This window comes from Cebus imitator, unplaced genomic scaffold (genome assembly GCF_001604975.1).
Source record: "Cebus imitator isolate Cc_AM_T3 unplaced genomic scaffold, Cebus_imitator-1.0 Scaffold78, whole genome shotgun sequence".
NCBI classification, from domain to species: Eukaryota; Metazoa; Chordata; class Mammalia; order Primates; family Cebidae; genus Cebus; species Cebus imitator.
The window spans coordinates 4375421-4397876 of NW_016107393.1; the positions used below are offsets into that span (position 1 = coordinate 4375421).

Sequence of the window (22456 nt, forward strand, 5' to 3'; positions counted from 1 at the left end):
TATCACAATAGTTTCTTTGTGAGTAAAACACTTCAATAATAATTGGTATCTTAAATCTGACCGCTGGGCCTTTACAATACTGAATTCCAGAGCTAGAATACTTTTAATTAATTTAACCACCAGCCTGTAATAGAATAAGCTTTCAAATGCCTTATTTGCTTTCTTGCTCTGTAGCAAGGAATTCTTTTTCTCTTCACTTCTCTGGGCCTGAATTTTCTCAACTATGTAATTGAACTAAAAACAATGAACAACTGCAGAAATGTAGTGAAAGGAAAATTTACTTAGTGGTAAAACAATGGGCAGGTAAAGTGTCTGAAGGACTTTTTTTTAAAAGCAGTAAAATATACAGTTTTAAATTGTATGGAGAATTATACATTTGAGTGCAGTATGAAGCTTCACTGTTAGAACATTGTTTTTGCTTGTGCTAATAGGTTGTGTCGCATCTTTTTTTGTTGTTTTTTTTGTTGTTTGTTTTTGTCTCTGGGCTCTGAAGATTGAAGTTTATTAATTGCCAAGAAAGAAATAAGTGAGTATATTTCTTTTTAAAAATTTAACAATACCGACAATGGATACATATTTATTAAAGGACATCTTGTTATAATTAAGCAACATGGCTGCCTTAAGATTATTTTAGGGCCAGGTGTGGTGGCCAATGCCTGTAATCCCAGCACTTGGGAGGCCAAGGCAGGAATATCACTTGAGACCAGTTCAAGACCACCTTGGGCAACATAGCAAGACCTTCATCTCTACAGTTAGCCAAACATGGTGAGCATAACTATAGTCCCTGCTACTTGGGAGGCTAAGGCAGAAAGATTGCTTGAGCCTAGGAGGTCGAGCGTGCAGTGAACCGTGATCATACCACTGTATCCAGCCTTGGTGACAGAGCAAGACCCTATTTTTAAAAGAATATATATATTCTTTTAGGATTTTACACTGGAGAGCTGGTCTAACCATTTCTGGATGACTCTTATTTCCAGACATAATTGAAAGAATGAATTAAAGAATTTAGAAGCATTCTGGGTGTGGCGGGAACATGATACACATTCTTCTCAAGAGAAAAATCACACATTTCCTAGTTCTTGAGGATTTCTTTTAGTTCCATGTTTTTCCCAGGCCAATAATAAGATGTTTTCACTTTTCTTTGCCGTTTTTTTTTTTTTTTTTTGGAAGAGGTGTGGTGGAAAGGTTTTCCAGAACCAGAGGCTAAGCACGTAGCAGTATAAATATAACTTCTTTATTTCAGCTTCCAGAATGCCTCCTCTTCAGCCTTGCCTGTTCACTGGAATAATGAAGCTGTAAACAATAGTGTAAAGAAGTTCCATCCAGTGATTGAAGTTCAATAGAAAACAAAGAAATAGGCTGATGTACATCAAATAGACCATCTGTACTCTGAGTCCTTCCCAGGTTCACTAAAGGGGGAAGAGGGGACACAGTTTTAGATTTAATTTGTACTGTACCAGATATGAATGTGATAATTTTCCAATGAATATTTGTTAATCTTATCTAATTTAAATAATTACATGTTAAATAAAATGTGCAGGTGTTAAATTGACTTCCTCCTGGGACCACTTAGCATTTATTTCTTGTTACCTGTAGAAGGACAGAAAGGAAACACAGAAGCCATGTTTTTACTGATGGTGCTAGGCATTGGGAAAGCCCAGGGTAATAGAAACTTTTTTTTTTTTTTTTTTTTTTATTATTCCAAAGTGAATACAGTACATTAAATGAGCAGGTTTTGATAAATGCTTAGTGACATGCCAAATAGCTTACACATATATTTGCTTAAAGGAGCTTTCCTTCTGGAATTAATAAAATTCTAACTAGAAGGAAGTGCAGAAATTAATTCAAGGGATGTAGTGAAAACCCTGGAAGGCTTGCCTCCCCTGTCTGCTTCCCTCCTTTCCCCTCCACTCCTGTCTCTTCTCGCTTTCTTTCCTCCCCCCTTGCCTGCATTCACTGTAAAAAGTAAAGAGCAAGTGAGCGTATAATTACATCTTGCTCCTTTAAATTCTGAATTAGTGGGATATTTTTTGGGATTTCTCAAACCACAACATGAAACAGTTTTTCACCACTCCCATCTCTAATATTCCATCTTTTCATTTTACGTTTTGTGAATTGGCCAGTGTTTCTAATTGAAAAAACAAAACTTAAGCGTACAAGAAATGTACATTTCTTTGTTTAATCTTTTAAAAATCTTTTTTCTTGATGCTTTGCATAAAAAACAAAAGGTGCTTTTTCTTTCTGCCCCATCAGAACTGTGGTTATTTTTGGTGTATGATATCCTTTAGCACACCATAAGTCTCCACTAGATGTCAGTGTGTCACTAAATGAAAACAGTTCAGCATGCTCTCCAGACCTGTTCTTGAAACAGTGGAAAAGTAAACTCATTTATAATTTTTAACCAGAATGATACAGATGTTTTAGCAGGACAAGTTAATAATAAGAGATATTTATCCTAATGTGTATTAATAACATGAAATCTTCTGTTTAAAAAAGTCAGAAGCTTTCATCTGAGGATTTCAAAATGCTTATGAATAGTCCTGCCTTTTCCCCGTCATATCCACAGAGAATTAGACTGTCAATAAGATCTTGTTTTTATAGTAGACAATCTGAATTGCATGGTGCCAAGATGATAGGCCCAAGATCAATCACAGTTGATGTATGGTAGAACCAGACTGGTGCTTCTTTAATTGCAGACCCTGTTCTGCCTAACTAATGCTGCTTCTCCTTTGGTGTTTGTCATGTACTTAGATGCAGATGCCCTTTGAAGAAGTCTGTCATTTGTATTAATTCCTTTCTTATTCAACCAGCTCATCAAGAGTGGAATGATAAGAACGATGAGGTAATTGGTTAAGTTACTATGGGGATGTTTATACCAGAAAAATTAAAAAGCAAAGTGTATAAAGGAAAAAGTACTAAAATTACTTGTGGAAAAGACATTTGGTACTAACTTTAAACTGTTTTGTGCAGATTTGAGAATCTACATTAATTCATAATTTTAAGATTTCATAATGATTGCATAAAGAGAATGCTAAGCAACCAAGAAGATAACAATATTTTACATATACTCTTTTAGGGACAGTTAAACTAATGAAAGCCTCATTAGTTCATTTTCTCAAGTGGGAAAGGAAGGAAAGGAAGTTGTAATTTGGTCTGGTGGTTGAAACTCTTCAGTCTATGAAGATTATGGTGTAAGTTTTACACTGTATAGTTTTTTTTTAAAGAGAAGTCCGCATGTACTTAAATAGTGATATCTCCTAAATTTTATGAATACGCAGGTTACAAGTATGTAAAAAGTATGTTTGTGAATAAAGATTAAGAGAATATATTTAAAAAGGTTAGAGAATAACCTTTCTAAAAAGATTAGAAAATAAAGATTAAGAGAATACACAGAAAAAAAGGAACTACCGGTAAACTTAATTTCCTCTATGTGGCAATATTGTTTTTATCATAAATATCAAGGGAAAAATTGTTTCTCCTTTATTGCCCATATTGTAAAAATTTGTGACAATCTCAACTTTAGAAGGGCTTACTCATATCATTGAGGTATACTGTAAACAATTGTAATTCAAGAAGATAGGCTTCATGCTTGGTTTGTTACCAATGTTTCAGTTAAATCGTAAAATTCAAAGTAGAGATAGCTGATCAGATTTTCAAACCTTAAATTTTAGGTAAAGATAAATGATTGCCCAAATCCGAGCAGGCTCTTCGCTGTAGTATTTAGTGCATTGTTTGTGTTAAGTAAATTTTGATGAAGAACTGTTTAATAAATGTAGCCATCCTCAGCTTGTGTTTTCATTTTAAATGGTTTAGTTTTAAAACAGTTACTAGCAAAATGCAAGAGAATACCAAAATTAAAATTGCTATTTATTTTGCATGTTTGGACCTATATTTAGACGCAGAACTTGTATTATAACAAATCATGCATGCATCAGATTGAAGTATAAAATGATAGCATTTCATATATATAAAAGAAAACTTGTATTTCATGTCTTATATGCCCCAACTTGCTAATCTTCAGGAAAATGCAAATCAAAACCATAATGAGATATCTTCTCACCCCAGTAAGAATGGCTGTTATCAGACAGATGAATAATGATAGATGCTGGCGAGGATTCAGAAGAAGGGAAATACTCCCACACTGCTGATGGGAATGTAAAGTAGTACAGCCATTCTGGAAAACAGTCCGGAGTTTCCTCAAAAAAACTAAAAATAGAACTACCATACGATCCAGCAATCCTACTTTTGGGTATTTTTGTGTATTTATCTGAAGGAAAATGAATCAGTATATCAGAGACAATCTGCACTCCCTTGTTGCAACACTATTCACAGTAGCCAAGATAAATGGAGTCATCCTAAGTGTCCATCAGTAGGTGAATGGATAAAATGTGGTATGTATACACAATGGAGCACTATTTAGCCATAAGAAATACCACATTTTTACTCATATGTAATCTAAAGAACATGATCTCATAAAGGTAGAAGTAGAGAGTAGAATAGTGGTTACTAGTGGGAAGGGCAGGAGAGAAGGGAAGATAGGGAGAGTTTGCTTAACAGACATAAAATTACACCTAGATAAGAGAATCAGTTCTCGTGTTTCATAGCATTCTTGAGTGTCTCTAGTTAACAGTATTTATTGTATATTTTCAAAGAGCTAGAAAGAGGACTTTGAATGCTCCCAATACAATGATAAATGATTGAGGTCATGGATATGCTAATTACCTTGATTTACTCTGATAATTTTACCTTGTATACATGTATCAAAATATCACTGTACCCCATACGTATGTATTGTATCAATTTAAGAAAAGCCATGAGATAAAAAAGCATTTTTATAGAAGAAAAAAAATATATATATACAAAATCATCTCCAGAAATCTTTTCTTTTTAATGCTGATATTGTAGGAATTCAAAGCACATTGAATTTTACCAGTAACTATACACTAAAACTTATTAGCTCGTATAAATCACTTCCTGTCCCTGTACCTGCCTGGAACACATTGTTGGGTAAATGAGGATTTTGGTATGGGAGAGAGGAGAGAGGCCCAGAGCACTGTAGCTACTGCTGGAGAGAACAAGCCCCTAGGGGAACATGCCCTTAGAAAACAGATCAGCACTCATGCCGTTTCCAACTTGAACTTGAAATTACATGGAGACCTTCCTTAAAGGTAGACTGATTCTGTAGAGCTGGGGCAGAAAAGTCTGCATTTCTATCAAGCTCCCAGTTGATATCTATGTTGCTGTTATGAGGGAACAAACATAATCTGATTGTCTATGGCAAGCCTTGTAACCTCCACCCAGAAGTCCTTTAAATCAGAAGTTCTAGCACTTGAGTGGGACTAAGAATCAACTGGACAGGTTATTAAAACAGAGATCCCTGGGCCCCATCACAGAGATTCTAATTCAGCAGGTGAGGGCCACAAATCTGTATTTTTAACTGCTGATGCTAGGGCAGGGCTTCAAGTAGCAATGCTTTAGACAACACATTCTCAAGCCACATGTCCAATCCTGACAGGGCACCTGCTATTCTAATATATCCTTGAGTTCTAAGCTATGAGTGTTTTGTGACATGCTGCAAAGGTGAGCTCAGCATTCTCATTTTTGCCAAAATAGTAATCATCCAGAAGATCTCTCAATTTGAACTTTCAAGATGTCTGTTGTGTCTTTGTAAGCTCAGCCACTAACAGGAAGATCAAGATTTAGTACTGATGGCTTGTATACTGTTATGAGGAGGATAAAGAAAAGAAATTCAGTAGGCACTAGAACTCAAAACATTTAGATCATCATTTACTGACTGTGGTGTGTGTTGCATTGTTTGAAATCCACAACTTGCTAAGGATATTTGGCTAGAGTTTGCAATGATACTGATTTAAATGTTGCACTTTTTCTTGACAAAATCTTTTCAAAATTGACAAATATTTTCAGAACTTGGAAATGTATTGAAAAAAAATTCATAGGCAACTGGGGAAAACTTCTTAAAGTTATTATCTCATTAGAGCAATGTTTATTCAATTCTTAGAGGATAAAGATGGAACTAAACATAGAAGTATTTTAACTTCACATAAATTAACATGAAAGAAAATTTCAGTGAATTATTATTGCAATAGCTTAAAATACAAAACTATTACTTGATTTTGGTTTCTAAACAGTAGTTCTTTTTTATTTGAATCAGTTTTATTTTTCAGTGTCTTTAAATGTATTAGTATTATGAGAAAATACGGTTATAGTTCCTTGACATTTACATAGCAGTATTTGATAATAATCTCTTCAATTTAAGGATGATCAAATTTTAACGTTTCTCAAAGATTAAAGCACATTGAATATGGAGATTATATATTTTTTCATTTTGAAGATCAGTTTTACTTATTTCATTAATATATAGTTACTGTATATTTGAGTTGTAGTGTTCTGTAATTTGTAAAATTTCTCTAGTGGGCATGCATTTAACAATATTAGCGTTCTCCATTGGAGATTTGTGAGAGAACTAAAAAAGTATTCCATGCCACAGCTGGGTACTACAACTGGAAATAGCTAAGCAACCTTGTTTTCATAACATAACAACATGTACTATATGAAAATTACAATAATAAGATTTACCAAATATTGCTTGTTAGAGGCTGGTCTAAATAGCAATACTTTTCTGAACAAATCTATCCAAAGCATATTTTTTTTCCTTCCATGATGTAAAAATCTCTAGGTTATCTATATTGGATGGATTTCTTGGATAACTTTCAATGTTAATGGTTTACATGCTATTGTATCACTATAAAAGATTTTAAAATGAGATATCTCCTCTACCTCACCAATCCACTTAGTTCCCAGCTGTTTAACTTTGGGCACATTGCTTAACCAATTTCCTTTGTTATATGTTATAAACAGGCTTTTTACTTAATAGATATGACTTCAGTCCATCATTAGGGCATTTCCTCATTTGTGTGGCTATCTGATTGACTGTCTCCCCTGCCTGGATTTCTGAAGGACAGGAGCTCAAGAACTAAGGCTTTTTACTCTTCATTGCCTCTCCAGCGTCCCACATATTGTCTAACTTTGTAGTAGCTCAATAAATACTTAGTAGTTATTTGCAATTAATGACTTATCTGTACTCATATGTTAACAGAAATTATTTCCGTCAGCCTTGGGAGCCAGTCAGAATGTGTATTAGTGGTTATTTTGTGCCTCAGTCTCCCAAATTTCTTCCTCTCGTTCAAGTAAAGGAGGACTGGTTGCTTGGAAATTTCTCAACTGCCATATTCCTTCATTTTAAATGTGCCTGCTTTGACTTCTCTGATTGACTTCCAGAGTAGCCCTGAGAACCCACAGGCTGTGGCTGCTGCAGCAGGTGGAGTCCCCGCCACCCCTGGACCTGGGGCGCCTGACTTCACGCGAAGATGCCTTCAGCAAAGAGATGGGAGCTGTCAGACGCTGGCAGGGTCAACCTTCTCCTCCATGTCCGTACTTTTCTGCTTTCACTCCCTGTAAACCCAGTGGCCCCTCCGAAACTAGGGATTGCTGAAATGTTGTATTTGTCTCATCCTAGGCTACAAATAGGGTCCTTGGAAACAGGGTTGACATTTTTCTATATTCGGTGTCTAACTTGATGACATACATTTTTATGCCTGTAAGAAATTATGCTGGCACAGCATATCTGAGAGAAATTTTCCTACTTCTACTTCTGTGTCCAGGGACTTGGGGCTTTCAAGTCTGTTTCTTCTCCTGGTAAACTTAAATTCTCCAGAGCATATCACCAAAAGGTTTACCTAAGCACACTATTTCCTCTGCTTCTGAAGTCATTTTGTGAGTTGTTTCTGACCGTTCTCAACTCAGCCCAGCCTAAGAATTTTCTCTCCTTTCCCTCTGTGTCCTCCCTCCTTCCCTTCTGGATCCTTTGCGTGGCCAGCCAGGTGTCTCCCACTCCCTGGCATAATTTCCCGTGGGAGAGGGGAAGAGGTCTTTTGACTACTAAAGTGTGAATTTGTATCTTAAAATGTGGCATCAAGAAATATACAGAGGCAATGTTTTGCATCAAATTTATTTCTACATTTAGTATTGTTGCTATTTCTTTGAGATTATAGATATATAATACATGAAGACTTTTACAAGTTTAAAATTAAAAGATATGTAAACCAGGTCTTGCATTCATATTATCTTGGGCCATCTGTACGGTTTGAATTTCTTTTTGTTATTAATAGGAAAACATTGTTTTAGACCTCAGGAACACCGGCCATCCCCCTCATTTTCATCTAATCATTTAATTCCTTTATCCTTATATTTTTTTCAGTGCAATCCACTGAATTGTATTAATTTTAGTTTTATCCTCTGTAGAGAGGATGAATGATTTGATAGTTGCCTTCAAGCTTTTAACAAGATTTTTGGTAGTTTTTTTTTTTTTTTTTTTTTTTTTATTTTATTTTTTTTTTTTTTTTTTTTTTTTTTTTTTTTTCCAGTTTATGAGAAGCAAACAGAATTTACTGAGGGGAAACTGTTGATAGATAACACGACTGGGCATATAGCATGGCAGAGCATTGGGCTGTCCAACCCACACCAGCTGTGTAACCTCGGGAACATTGCTCAACTCTCTGATCTAAATTTTTCATCTGTAAGATGCAAATGGCAATAGTACTTATTTTGTAGGGTTGCTGTAAGGATTAAATGAGAAAATGATCGTAAAAAAACACAATAACAAACAGCTCCTTCAAGTCTTCATTTTCAGAAAAGGGATCCTATTTCCTTGACGATTTGACTACTTCAGTTCTTTTTCTTGTTTAATCTCCTGATTAACTGAAACTATTCCACTTTGTCATAGCTAGCTTATTTATTTATTTGGCATAAGTATTTCCAACCATAGATCAACTTTTTTAAAAACCTACAAAAAATGGGATATTAGAGCAGTCAGGCAAATTGTCATGATGCTTTGTCGAGACGTTGCAGAAGGAGCATGCCTCTGCCTGAATCCTAGAATGCCTTCTTGTAATAGCCTCATCAAACTGCCTTGTATCCAGTAAATGTTTGAATAAATCTGTTAATTTCTGGGAAGTCCTAAATGTGTTTATCCCTTGGGAGGACAGATTTCCTGGGCCTACACAATGAACCTGTACCAGGATCTCAAGCAGGCTGCTTTTCTTTTTTTACTAGCTGTAAGTTTGCCACTGCTGGTTTTATAACTGTGCTGTCAATAACTGACATCAGTCCTTCAAGATAGTCCTAGCAGTTGACAGCAGCAACAACAAGGCAACAGGATTCTTGTTTTTGGATCATTACTTTATATTTTATATAACCATATTCTTTAATACCTAGCTTCAACACTTATGTCATATATTTCTGAAAATTATTTAACAAATGTTTGCTGGTTTTCTAATGTGTAGTCTCTGTTGTTTAGCTTTCAGAAATGATTTAGAAGAACCAAGGTAAGAAGGTAGGGTAGTTACACTTTAAGATAAATCTTTTGAGATATTATTCATTCTTAAATACATCATTCAGTTTTTTTATACTTTCAGAGAAGTTTTTTTTCTGAAAATATCTCTTGATTCCATTTTCCAAAGAATCCACATTTCTGAATAACATAGCTATTTTTTTATATCTTGATTCCTTTAATTAAAACATGTTTCATACAAAACTCCTTTCAGTCAAATTGAAACAATGTGGCTTATAGTGTCTGTAAAAGGGGTGATTTGTTTATCTTACCTGAGGAGTAAGCTGGGAGGGGGCTTTTATTTTTTATTTTTTTTCTTTTGCACAGGTGGCCTTAGGAGCAGCATGAGAGGAAAAGAGCAGGTATTGATTATATACATTAAAGATGGTGACTCTTCAGGACTCTACTGGGAGCTCTTGTTAAAATGTCACTCCGTAACTCCTACAGCAGTGATCCAGATGAAGGAACACAGCCACAGGGAATAACCAAGGTGCACTGGGGCATAGTCTCGACTGCAGCACTGTGTGTCATTCAGCTTCCTTGTTACTGTGGGGAAGACTGTGCTGCTGAATAATCAAAGGCTTTGTGATACTCAGAGCATGAAACATCGCTGTCTTGCCTGTAGAGGAATAGAGAGGAAGGACATTCTACTTAAAGGACACATCATGTTTAGAGGCCTGATAGAGCAGATGGCAGCCAGAGAAAGTTTTAGGAGCAGAGTTGATATACCTGGTGACTAACTGAATAAGAAGTATAAAGAAGAAGGTGGATTTTAAAAAATGACCCTAAGTCTTTTAGTTCGGGTAACTTGCTATATCAATCAAGAAAGGAATTATCACTAAGGAAAGGGGTAAGAGCAGGAGAGGGAGAGAACTCCCTGCTACTGTGCCTGGTCATTGCCAAATGTGATTTCTTGATTCTCTGAAAACTCAGTGAAGCGGACATAGTAAGACTAAGAGATTTGTCCAAGTTTACAAAGCTAATGAGACCAGTTCAAGCTCAGGACCTCTTAACTGCAAAGCTGGTGGCCTTTTGTTACAATATCACGGTGAATAGAAACATAAGCCACATTATCTTAGGAAGAATGCTCCCAGAATTATGCCCCAATTCTAGAACACACACCAGTCAAATGAATAGAACTATGCCAAAAAAAAAAGAAAGTAATCGTTACTGTAAGGACTCAATGTCTGCAACAACCTGCCCAGTCATACTTTCTCAGTTTGCTTCAAATGCTGAATATTTAATTAAAGAGAAACTTGGTTCGGCACACAATTGAATCACTGAAAATACAATGCTGCCATGTGTTGCTGTTTTAGTAGCTATAAAATTGGCCACAGGCCTTGAAACTGAATGTCAAACATTCCTGTACTGAACCAACTGCCATTTGTAAGCTGTTCTTATATTGAACCTTCCTTCCTGGAAATTTTTGCATTAGAAATCCTTCCTATACTAGTTCAACATGTTGCTTCAGACATGATAAACTGCCATAGAATATAGATTGGCTCAGGTCCTAAACAGTACTGGGGGGAGACTCATCATTACTTCATTTCCCATCATAGAGAACATAGAGCCTATGCTGTACGAGATCCAAAGCAGTGTTTCTTAAAGTGTAGTCCAAGAACATGTCATTTTAGTTGATAGTTAATATTCAGGCATCTGGGCTCTGCTCCAAATCTACTCTAAAAGAAATTATTGCAAAGTAGCCCAGGAATGTGCATTTCACTCAATGTCTAATGTCATTTTTATGCATGCAAATGGTTGAAACAACTGGGTAAGATGTGGACCATGACCATATAGTGCAACAGAGGTATTTCTCCCAGAGTAATAGACAAGAACAGGTCCATAGGAGTAGATTCTCTACAGCCATCGGTTGTTCATTTTTCTTTTTCACATCCTGAGATGGAATTTACAAAAAAGAAAGTCATCATTTTTATTTGCTAACAACGACTGCTGCAGTCAGCATGCCCGTTATAGTGACAGCCTCCTAAAAGGATGCCTCTTGCTGGTTAAACTTTTATGCGGTTTGTGTGAGAGGGGTATTTCACATGCCATAAAACACTGCTGTTCCATGTTCATAGCTTTATACTGTTTTTAAATTTCTGTAGTTGTAACTTTCAGTGATTTTTAATGGAGTTAGCCAAAAAATATTTTTCTCCCAAGTAGTGCAGTATTTATAGTGCTACTCCAATATAATTCTCAATCAATGAAATAAAGCAAAAATATGTCCCATACAGAGCACAGCATGCCATGGTCACTGATTTCTTAAGTGTATGAAACAAAAAGTAACCAAGAAAAAAAAAAAGACAAAGTGTTTCTGGAGACAGCTTTATGGCTCCAAAATTTTTAAAATTGTTTTTTACATTTTTATTTGTTATACTTTAAGTTCTGGGGTGCATGTGCAGATCGTGCAGGTTTGTTACATAGGTATACATGTGCCATGATGGTGGTTTGCTGTATCCATCACCCCATCATCTACATTAGGTGTTTCTCCTCATGCTATCCCTCCCCAATATCCCCACCACTGCTATTCCTCTCCTAGCCCCCAACCCCCTGCCCCAGGCCCCAGTGTGTGATGTTCCCCTCTCTGTGTCCATGTGTTCTTATTGTTTAACAACCACTTATAAGTGAGAACATGTGGTGTTTGGTTTTCTGTTCTTGTGTCGGTTTGCTGAGAATGATGGTTTCCAGTTTCACCCATGTGCCTGCAAAGGACATGAGCTCATCCTTTATTATGGCTGCATAGTATTCCATGGTGTTTATGTGCCACATTTTCTTTATCTAGTCTATCATTGATGGACATTTGCGTTGGTTCCAAGTCTTTGCTATTGTGAATAGTGCCGCAGTAAACATAAGCGTGCATGTGTCTTTATAATAGAATGATTTATAACCCTTTGGATATATACCCAGTAATGGGATTGCTGGGTCAAATACAATTTCTATTTCTAGATCCTTGGGGAATTGCCACACTGTCTTCCACAATGGTTGAATTAATTTACACTCCCACCAACGTGTGGAAGCATTCCTATCTATCCACATCCTCTCCAGCATCTGTTGTCTCCTGATTTTTAAATGATTGCCATTCTAATTGGCATGAGGTGGTATCTCAATGTGGTTTTGATTTGCATTTCTCTAATGACCAGTGATGATGAGCTTTTTCCATATGTTTGTTGGCTGCATAAATGTCTTCTTTTGGAAAGTATCTGTTCATATGCTTTGCTCACTTTTTGATGGGGTTGTTTGTTTTTTTCTTGTAAATTTGTTCAAGTTCTCCATAGATTCTGGATATTAACCCTTAGTCAGATGGGTAGCTTGCAAAATTTTCTTCCCATTCTGTTGGCTGCTGGTTCACTCTATTGATAATTTCTTTTGCTGTGCAGAAGCTCTTAAGTTTAATTAGATCCCATTTGTCTGTTTTGGCTTTTGCTGCCATTGCTTTTGATGTTTTGATCACGAAGTCCTTGCCCATGCTTATGTCCTGAATGGTATTGCCTAGGTTTTCTTCTAGAGTTTTTTATGGTGTTAGGCCTCATGTTTAAATCTTTAATCCATCTAGAGTTAATTTTTGTGTAAGTTGTAAGGAAGGGATCCAGTTTCAACTTTCTGCATATGGCTAGCCAGTTTTCCCAACACCACTTATTAAATAGGGAATCCTTTCCCCATTGTTTGTTTTTGTCAGGTTTGTCAAAGATCAGGTGGTTGTAGTTGTGTGGAGTTCCTTCTGAGGCCTCTGTTCTGTTTCATGGGTCTATATCTCTGTTTTGATATCAGTACCATGCTGTTTTGATTACAGTAACCTTGTAGTATGGTTTGAAGTCAGGTAGCATGATGCCTCTAGCTATGGTTTTTTTTTGGGGGTTTTTTTGTTTGTTTGTTTTTTGTTTGTGTGTTTGTTTTTGTTTGTTTGTTTGCTTAGGATTGTCTTGGCTATGCAGGCCAAAATTCCATTTTTACATTTATAGAAAGAGCAATAAAATAATTTCATTCATTGTGTGTGTGTAAAGGGATGCAATCTTGAATGAAAACCCTCGGTCAAAAATATGTTGTGCCTGGGAAACTATACTTAATGCTAATTGGGAGTATTTGAAAAGAGAAAATTCACTGAGCACTTGATAAATAAGCACAATGGGTATGCTCTACACACTAGTAAAGCCTGAGTCCTATATGTCCCAGATTAAATATTTTGTAGCCCGTGCTTAAGATGAAGATCTATTTTCAAGCATTAGCCAAAGCGTTGCCTCACAAAATTAGTAAAAAACTCAAAGAAATGAGAATTAACCAAATTTTATTATTATATATAATTCTGCTTAAAACCTAGCTGAAAAGTGAAAAAGCTCAAGCAACTTCCTTTTCACATGTCTCTATAACATTAAGCAATGAAACTCAATGATGCTTTCAGTTACTTTTACTACATTTACCAGCGCCTTCCCTGAAGTAGTCTAGAGACCCCTTTGGGAGCTAAAATATACACATATAAAAAGAAGGGGATAAGAAATCAAATTAGTGATATATATATATGTCCTAAATATATGGGGCAAGGAGACAGCTCTAAGCTAAAATAATCTGGAAGGTTTCCTGGAAAAGGGGCCATTGAGCTGAACCTTTATAGAAATTGGGGAACAGAAGATGGAAGAAGACATTGGTAATAACTTGGGTGCTGTGGAAAAGTGCATTTGGTAGATTTTGTGCTTAAATATAATTGTAGGAAAATATGTGTGTTGAGGAGTTAGAAATCACATTGGATTCCAGGGCAAGAGTGCTGAATAGGAACAGCTCTGGTCTGCAGCTCCCAGTGAGACCAATGCAGAAGGCAGGTGATTTTTGCATCTCCAACTGAGGTACCCAGATCATCTCACTGGGACTGGCTAGACAGTGGGTGCAGCCCACAGAGGGAAAGCAGAAGCAGGGTGGGGAGTCACCTCACCCAGGAAGTGCAAAGCGTTGGGGAACTCCTTCCCCAAGTCAAGGGAAGCCATGAGGGACTGTGCCATGAGGAATGGAGCTATCCAGCCCAGATACTATGTTTTTTCCATGGTCTTCGCAACCCACAGACCAGGAGATTCCCTCAGGTGCCTACATTACAAGGACCCTGGGTTTCAAGCACAAAACTGCCTGGCTGTATAGGCAGACACCAAGCTGGCTGAAGGAGTTTTTTTTTTGTACCCCAGTGGCACCTGGAATGCAAGTGAGACCAAACCATTCACTCCCCTGGAAAGGGGGCTGAAGCCAGGGAGCCAAGTAGTCTTGCTCAGTGGATCTGAACCCCATGGCCCAGCAAGCTAAGATCCACTGGCTTAAAATTCTTGCTGACAGCACAGCAGTCTTAAGTCAACCTGGGACACTCAAGCTTAGTGGAGGGAGGGTCATCCACCATTACTGAGGCTTTAGTAGGTGGTTTTCCCTTCACAGTGTAAAAAAAGCCACCTGGAAGTTCAGACTGGGTGGAGCCCAATGCAGTGCCACAAAGCTACTGTAACCAGACTGCCTTTCTAGATTCCTCCTCTCTGGGCAGGGCATCTCTGAAAGAAAGGCAGCAGCCCCAATCAGGGGCCTTTAGATAAAACTCCCATCTCCTTGAGACAGAGCACCTGGGGGAATGGGCAACTGTGGGTTCAGCTTCAACAGACTTAAACGTTCCTGCCTGCTGGCTCTGTAGAGAGCAGCAGATCTCCCAGCACAGCACTCAAGCTCTGTAAAGAGACAGACTGCCTCCTCCAGTGGATCCCTGACCCCTGTGCCTCCTGACTGGGAGACACATCCCAACAGAGGTCGACAGACACCTTATACAGGAGAGCTCTGGCTGGCATCTGGTGACTGCCCCTCTGGAAGGAGCAGGCAGCCATCTTTGCTATTCTCCAGTCTCCACTGGTGAAACCTAGGCAAACAGGGGCTGGGTGGATCCCCAGAAAACTCCAGCAGACCTTCAGAAGAGGGGCCAGACTATTAGAAGGAAAACTAACAGAAAGAAATAGCATCAACCTCAACAAAAAGAATGACCACACAAAAACTCCATCTGAGGGTCACCAACAGCAAAGACCAAAGGTAAATAAATCCATGAAGATGAGGATAAACCAGGGCAGAAAGGCTGAAAATTCCAAAAACCAGAATGCCTCTTCTCCTCCCAAGAATCATAACTTTTCACCACTGAAGGAAAAAAAACTGGACAGAGAATGAGCTTGATGAAATGACAGAAGTAGGCTTTGGAAGGTGGGTAATAACAAACACCTCTGAGCTAAAGGAACATGTTCTAACCCAATGCAAACAAGCTGAGAACCTTGAAACAAGGTTAGAGGAATTGCTAACTATAATAACCAATTTAGAGAAGAACACAAATGACCTGATGGAGCTGAAAACACAGCATGAGAACTTCATGAAGCATACACAAGTATCAATGGTTGAATTGATCAAGTGGAAGAAAGGATATCAGAGACTGAAAATCAACTTAATAAAGTGTGAAGACAAGAATAGAGAAAAAATGAAAAGGAATGAACAAAGCCTCCAATAAATATGGGACTATGTGAAAAAAACAAACCTAAGTTTGATTGGTGTACTGCAAGTGGCAGGGAGAATGGAGCCAAGTTGGAAAACACACTTCAGAATGTTATCCAGGAGAACTTTCCCAACCTAGCAAGCAAGACAGGCCAACATTCAAATTCAGGAAATACAGAGAACACCACAAAGATACTCCTCGAGAGGAGCAACCCAAAGACACATAATCGTCAGATCACCAAGGTTGAAATGAAGGAAAATATGTTAAGAACAGCCAGAGAGAAAGGTTGAGTTACCCACAAAGGGAAGCCCATCAGACTAACAGCAGATCTCTCTGCCGAAACTCTACAAGCCATAAGAGTGTGGGGACCAATATTCAACATTCTTAAAGAATAGAATTTTCAACCCAGAATTTCATATCCAGCAAAACTAAGCTTCATAAGTGAAGGAGAAATAAAATGCTTTACAGACAAGCAAATGGTGAGGGATTTTTTCACCACAAGGCCTGCCTTACAAGAGCTCCTGAAGGAAGCACTAAATATGGAAAGGAAAAACTGGTACCAGCCACTGTAAAAGCATACCAAATTGTAAAGGCCATCAGCACTATGAAGAAACTGCATCAAATAATGGGCAAAATAACCAGCTAGCATTATAATGACAGCATCAAATTCACATGTAACAATATTAACCTTAAATGTAAATGGCTAAATGCCCCAATTAAAAAGCAAAGCCTGGCAAATTGGATAAAGAGTCAAGACCCATTGGTGTGCTGTATTTAGGGACCCATTCACGTGCAAAGACACTCATAGGTTCAAAATAAAGGAATGGAGGAATATTTACCAAAGGGGGGAAAAAAGCAGGGGTTGCAATCATAATCTCTCATAAAACGGACTTTAAACCAACAAAATGAAAAGAAGACAAAGTAAGGCATTATATAATGGTAAAGAGATCAGTGGAACAAGAAGAGCTAACTATCCTAAATATATATTTACCCAATACAAGAGCACCCAGATTCATAAAGCAAGTTTTTAGAGACCTACAGACTTAGACTCCCACACAATAATAGGCTACTCTACTATCTGAGGGTTACCTGATGACTCATGTCACCTTCTTCTAGGCTTTTTTTCTATCTTCTGGCTTCTCTCCTTCTTTGACCTTTTCTCTGACCTTTACTCATTTTTGTGTCTTTTATCCAGAGGCAGAAAAAACAAGCACACACACAAGAAATTCCTCCCTTCATCTCCTGACAGCTTCCCCTTTCTCTGATGTCTTGTTTACTGCTGACATCCAGGCTCTGCTCCAAGTTGGGAAGGAGTAACCAGTCAAGGTATTTCCAAATAAAGACAGTTCTCTTCCTAACAGAAATTCTGGTTCTGGCTATTAAAATCTTAATAAAAATTTAATATCATTACACATACCACAACAAATGACAAATGTAACAAGTAAGTATAATCCTCTTTTGTTCCTGAGATCTCTGCCTCACTAACTTGAACGCTCCATCTATGTTTTCTTTCAAAATGGCATTGTATTATTTTTGGGTGATCAGTGTTCTTTCTTTGCCCTCTCCCTTCTCTCCCCTTTTCCCCCCATCTCTCCCCTGTGACAATGAGAGGGATATTAAACTCTTCCTGTTAGGAAGAGTCACTTAAGATCTGGTATACTTTAAACTGCTCCTTGGAAGCAACTAATATTCATTACTTTCTAATAACTTCTTGCCCACCTTAATATGGGTTTTATATTCATATACATCATCTTATTTAATTATTTCCATAGCCATATGAGAGAGGTATAATTATGCCCCCTCCTTATTTTTTTGAGATGGAATCATGCTGTCACCCAGGCTGGAGTTCAATGGTACCATCTTGGCTCACTGCAACCTCCACCTCCTGGATTCAAGAGATTCTCCTGTCCCAGTCTCCTAGGTAGCTGGGATTACAGGTGTGCACCACCACACCCGGCTAAATTTTTGTATTTTTAGTAGAGATGGGGTTTCACCACATTGGTCAGGCTAGTCTTGAACTCCTGACCTTGTGATCCACCCACTCACCCTCCCAAAGTGCCGGGATTACAGGGGTGAGCCACCGCCCCGGGCCCCCATTTTTATAAATGTGGTAACACAAGATTACAGAAATAACCTGTTCAAGACAATATGGCAAATTCAAGACAGAGTAGGGATTTGAAACCAACTCTGTCCTCAGGGATTTGAAACAAGTTTGTCCAATTTTGAAAAACTTTCTATTATTTTGGCATCTCTCCAAATTTTTTTTTAATATTTGACTCGACTGAAAGAATTGCTGTACTAATGTAAAATAGCTACCAGTATGTCATCTCTCAAATTACTATTAAAACAAATCTTTCCACAAATGTGCCTCATATTATGAGCCTTATTATGCATTTTCCTGTACTCCAATCACAGAAAACATCTAACCAGTTGACCTTTCCATTCTTGACTTTAGAGAATATTCCATATTTCTTAGTGAGACTTGTTCCTCCCAGCCTTCAAGTCCATTTTCTGTATGTCCTTAAACACTACTGTATTAGAGTTCTCCAGAGAAACAGTAGCAATAGGGTGTGTGTGTATAGAAAGAGATTTATTTTGAGATATTGACTTACATGATATGGCTGGCAAGTTCAAAATCTGCAGGGTTTACTGGCAGACTGGAGACTCAGAGAAGAGTTACTATCTGAGTTTGGAGACACCCTGGAGGCAGAATTCCCTCTTCACTGGGGAACCTCTCTTAAGGCCGTCAACTGAGTGGATGAGTTTATCTATATTAGGTAGGGCAATCTTCTTTACTAAAAGTCTACTGATTCAAATGTTAATTCTATCCAAAGAATACCTTCACTGAAACATCTAGAATAGTGTTTGAACCAAATTTCTGGGTATCATTACCTAGCCAAAATGACAGACAGAATTAACCATCATAACTACTTACCCCTAAGCTGCTGTTTTTCTTAGATGTACATCTTTTTGTGCAGAGAAAAATGTCTGGAAGAATACACACTAGAATTTTTACAACTAGAGAGAATGTATTGCCTCACACTACAAGAAGAGGGAGAAACTTAATGTTTGGGGAAGGACCATTTTGTATTGCTTACATTTTTTGAGTGCATTGTTATTTTCAAATTAATTTTTAACAAAAATAACACATCATATAGTTAAAGTAAAATAGTACTACGAAGATTGTGGGGAAGGTCACAGGCCTCTTTTCTACCCCTGCCCATGCTCTGATTCACATTCCCCACAGGCATTCACTTTCAACTCTTTCAGGTATTTTTTTCCGGTTTTCAGCTCTACGTTTTGAATAACACATTTGTACTGCTATTTCTTGGCTTCCTCATTTCAGACATTATTGACAAGAAATTCTACCATGGAAGGTAGGTATTTATGCTAACCCCTTACTCAACCCAATATACTCTCCCACTTTCTCTCACTCCATTCACCTCAAATCATGTCACATTTGGGTCAAATATATATTGAATATTACATTAATATGCCAGTGTGAATACAGCAATGTAGTACACTGTTGCTTCCATAGCAAAGCAACACTGTATAGTGTAGTATAGCTACATTTTCTTTCTTACACAAGTTTATCTCCCTGAAAATCACCTCATTTTATTTTGCTTGCTTGTCTTTCTATGTTATTGATGACTTATTTCTAAACATCCGCTAGCTCTCTAAATGTCCTCTTAAATAAGAGTTGGACACATAGCTAATCTATCAGTTTCTTCCTGAAACAAATGATAATAGAAATACAACATAGCAAAACCTATGGGGTATAGCAAAAGCAATACTAAGAAGGAAGTTATAGCTATGAGTACCTTTTTTAAAAAAAAAAAAAACTTCAAATGAAGAATGTAATGATGCATCTTAACTGGAAAAGCAAGAGCAAACCAAATCTAAAATTAGTAGAAAAAAATAAGGATAAGAGCAGAAATAAATAAAACTGAACTGAAAAAAGAATGCAAAAGATCAATGACACCAAAAGTTGTTTTTTGAAAAGTTAAAAAAAATATTGGCAAACCTTTAGCCAATATTATGGCTAAGAAAAAAAGGGAGAGGATCCAAACACATAAAATTAGAAATGAAAAAGAAGACATTACTGTAATGTCTTTTAGGTTAACTGGCTGCACTATTGGCCATACCCTAAGTCAAGCCATGGCGACCCTCATGACCTGCACATAAACCTCTGAATGGCCTCTCGGAACCAGAAAGACTGAAGTAACTGGAAAACCACAAAAGGAGAAGAAATGATCAGCCTCTGCAGTGCCTAATTAACTTTGAGACATTCTCTATAGTTCCTTATTCCCGCCTCAATTGATAAGGCCATTGGACTTTGTAACCAACCTTGGTCAACCTTGTGACTCCAGACCCTATGACCCCTCCCAGCTTGAACTTCTGTAACTTTTCACTTCCTACGCCAAACCTAAAAAACCGGCTCACATCCCACCTCCCTCCACTGACTCTCTTTTTGAACTCAGCCTGCCCGCACCTGGGTGAATAAACAGCCATGTTGCTGACACAAAGCCTGTTTTGGCAGGGTGTGGCGGGGGTCTCTTCATTCAGAGCATGCATTTTAACATTTGGTGTGGAAACCTGGGACAGGGGTACTTCTTTGGGAAGACCAGCCCTCTGTTCCAACTCCCCCTCTGGAAAGAAACCCACCTGAGACCTTAATACATCAGATCAGCCCAGCAGCTCACGCTTAGCATGCCAAACAGCTCTCGCCACCTTCAGATTGGGTAAACAGTCTCTCTCTCTCTCTTTTCCCTTAAATCCCAAGGAGACAAGTCTCCCCCTCTCTGTTTCTTCCTTTAAATCCCCCTCCTTCTAAATAGAGAAGAAAAGGAGACAAGTCTCTCCTTTCTCTCTTTTCCTTTAGATAAAAGGAGACAAGTCTCTTCCTTTCTCTCTTTTCCTTTAAACCCTTCTCCTTGTAGGTAGAGAAAAGAAGACAAGTCTTTTCCTTTCTCTCTTTTCCTTTAAATCTTTCTCCTTCTAGCAGAGACAAAGGAGACACTCTTTGTGTAGAGACAGAGGAGACAAGTCTCTCCCTCTCACAAACACTGACATAGGTCACAGGCTGAGGAAGACAGTCTTCCCTTGATGTCTGGTCAATCGTGGGGATGCCTGCCTTAATCACAGATGTTACAGCCCAGGACTCAGTCAGGGATGCCTACTGAAAACCCTGGTAGCTGCTCACTCCTTATCCTCATCTCTGCTCCTTTCCTTAAACTTATCTCCTTCACTATGGGCAATATTCCACCCTCTATTCCTCTGTCTTCACCTCTAGCTTGTATCCTAGAAAACCTAAAACCTCTTCAACTGTCACACGATCTGAAACCTAAACATCTCATTTTTCTGGACAAATTAGACAATGGCTCCAAATGGCCAGAAAATGGCACTTTAAATTTTTCTATTCTGCAAGGCCTAAACAATTTTTGTCAATGAATGGGCAAATGGTCTGAGGTGCCTGATGTCCAGGCATTTTTTTACACTCCAATCCCTCCCTAATCTCTGCTCTCAAGGCAACGCATCCCAAATTTTCCTTCTCTACCTTTCATTCACCCCTCCTGCCCCTGCCAGTGACTTGGAATCCTCCTTGACCATCAACCCTTCCAGGCCCTAATCCGGGCCCTAAGCCAACCCCCGCCCAGGGCCTCCCTCCTCTTCCTCTGCCCACAACCCACCTCCTTATGCCCCTCCTGTAACCTCCCCACCTCATACCCACTCCAGCTTACAGTTTAGTCCCACGGCTAACTCCTCTGCCCCTGCCCAACAATTCCCCCTTCGAGAGGTGGCTGGAGCCAAAGGCATAGTTAGGGTGCACTTTCTTTCTCTTTACCTGACCTTTCCCAAATTGGCCACCAGTTAGGATCCTTTTCATCAGCTCCTACTTAACATATACAAGAGTTCCAATACCTAACCCAGTCCTATAATCTCACCTGGAGTGACTTAAATGTCATCCTTCTACTCTCACCCCAGAAAATGCTTAATATGCATTTTATCACCCAATCAGCCCCTGAAATTAAAAAAGCTACAGAAATTAGAATCAGGCCCTCAAACCCCAAAACAGGAATTAATCAACCACACCTTCAAGCTGTTCAATAATAGGGAAGAAGCTGCCCAGCGGCAGCACATCTCAGAACTACAGATGCTTGCCTCTGCCATAAGACAAACCCTTACAGAGACTTCAAAGCACCCAGTCTGCAGCATCCAGCCACCCCTCCAGGCCTTGCTTCAAGTGTCGGAAACCTGGCCACTGAGCCAAGGAATGCTGGCAGCTGGGGAGTCCTCTTAAGCCCTGCCCCATCTGTGGGGGATCCCCACTGAAAGTCGGACTGTCTGACCCATGTTGCTTCTTCTCAGCTTGGTGGCTGAAGACTAATGCTGCCTGAACACTTTGGAGGCCCATCATGGATGTCAAGGACCATCATGGATGTCAAGCTTTGGGTAAGTCTGATGGTGGAGGGTAAGTCCATCCCCTTCTTAATCAACAGGGGGGCACCCACTCCACGCTGCCTTCTTTTCAAGGACCTGACATGGATGTCAGGACCATC

General features: G+C 38.5%; 2 long non-coding RNA genes across 2 annotated transcripts; both read left to right on the plus strand.

Annotated features, from left to right (window-relative positions):
* Nucleotides 1-496: 496 nt before the first annotated feature.
* Nucleotides 497-1701, plus strand: LOC108307355. Its single transcript, XR_001826526.2, has 2 exons — nt 497-526; nt 1244-1701. It is a non-coding gene; the product is annotated as an uncharacterized LOC108307355 (long non-coding RNA).
* Nucleotides 1702-8432: 6731 nt separating this feature from the next.
* On the plus strand, nt 8433-11711 carry LOC108307356. The gene is made up of 2 exons (XR_001826527.2): nt 8433-9404; nt 9737-11711. It is a non-coding gene; the product is annotated as an uncharacterized LOC108307356 (long non-coding RNA).
* The last annotated feature ends 10745 nt before the right edge of the window (nt 11712-22456 follow it).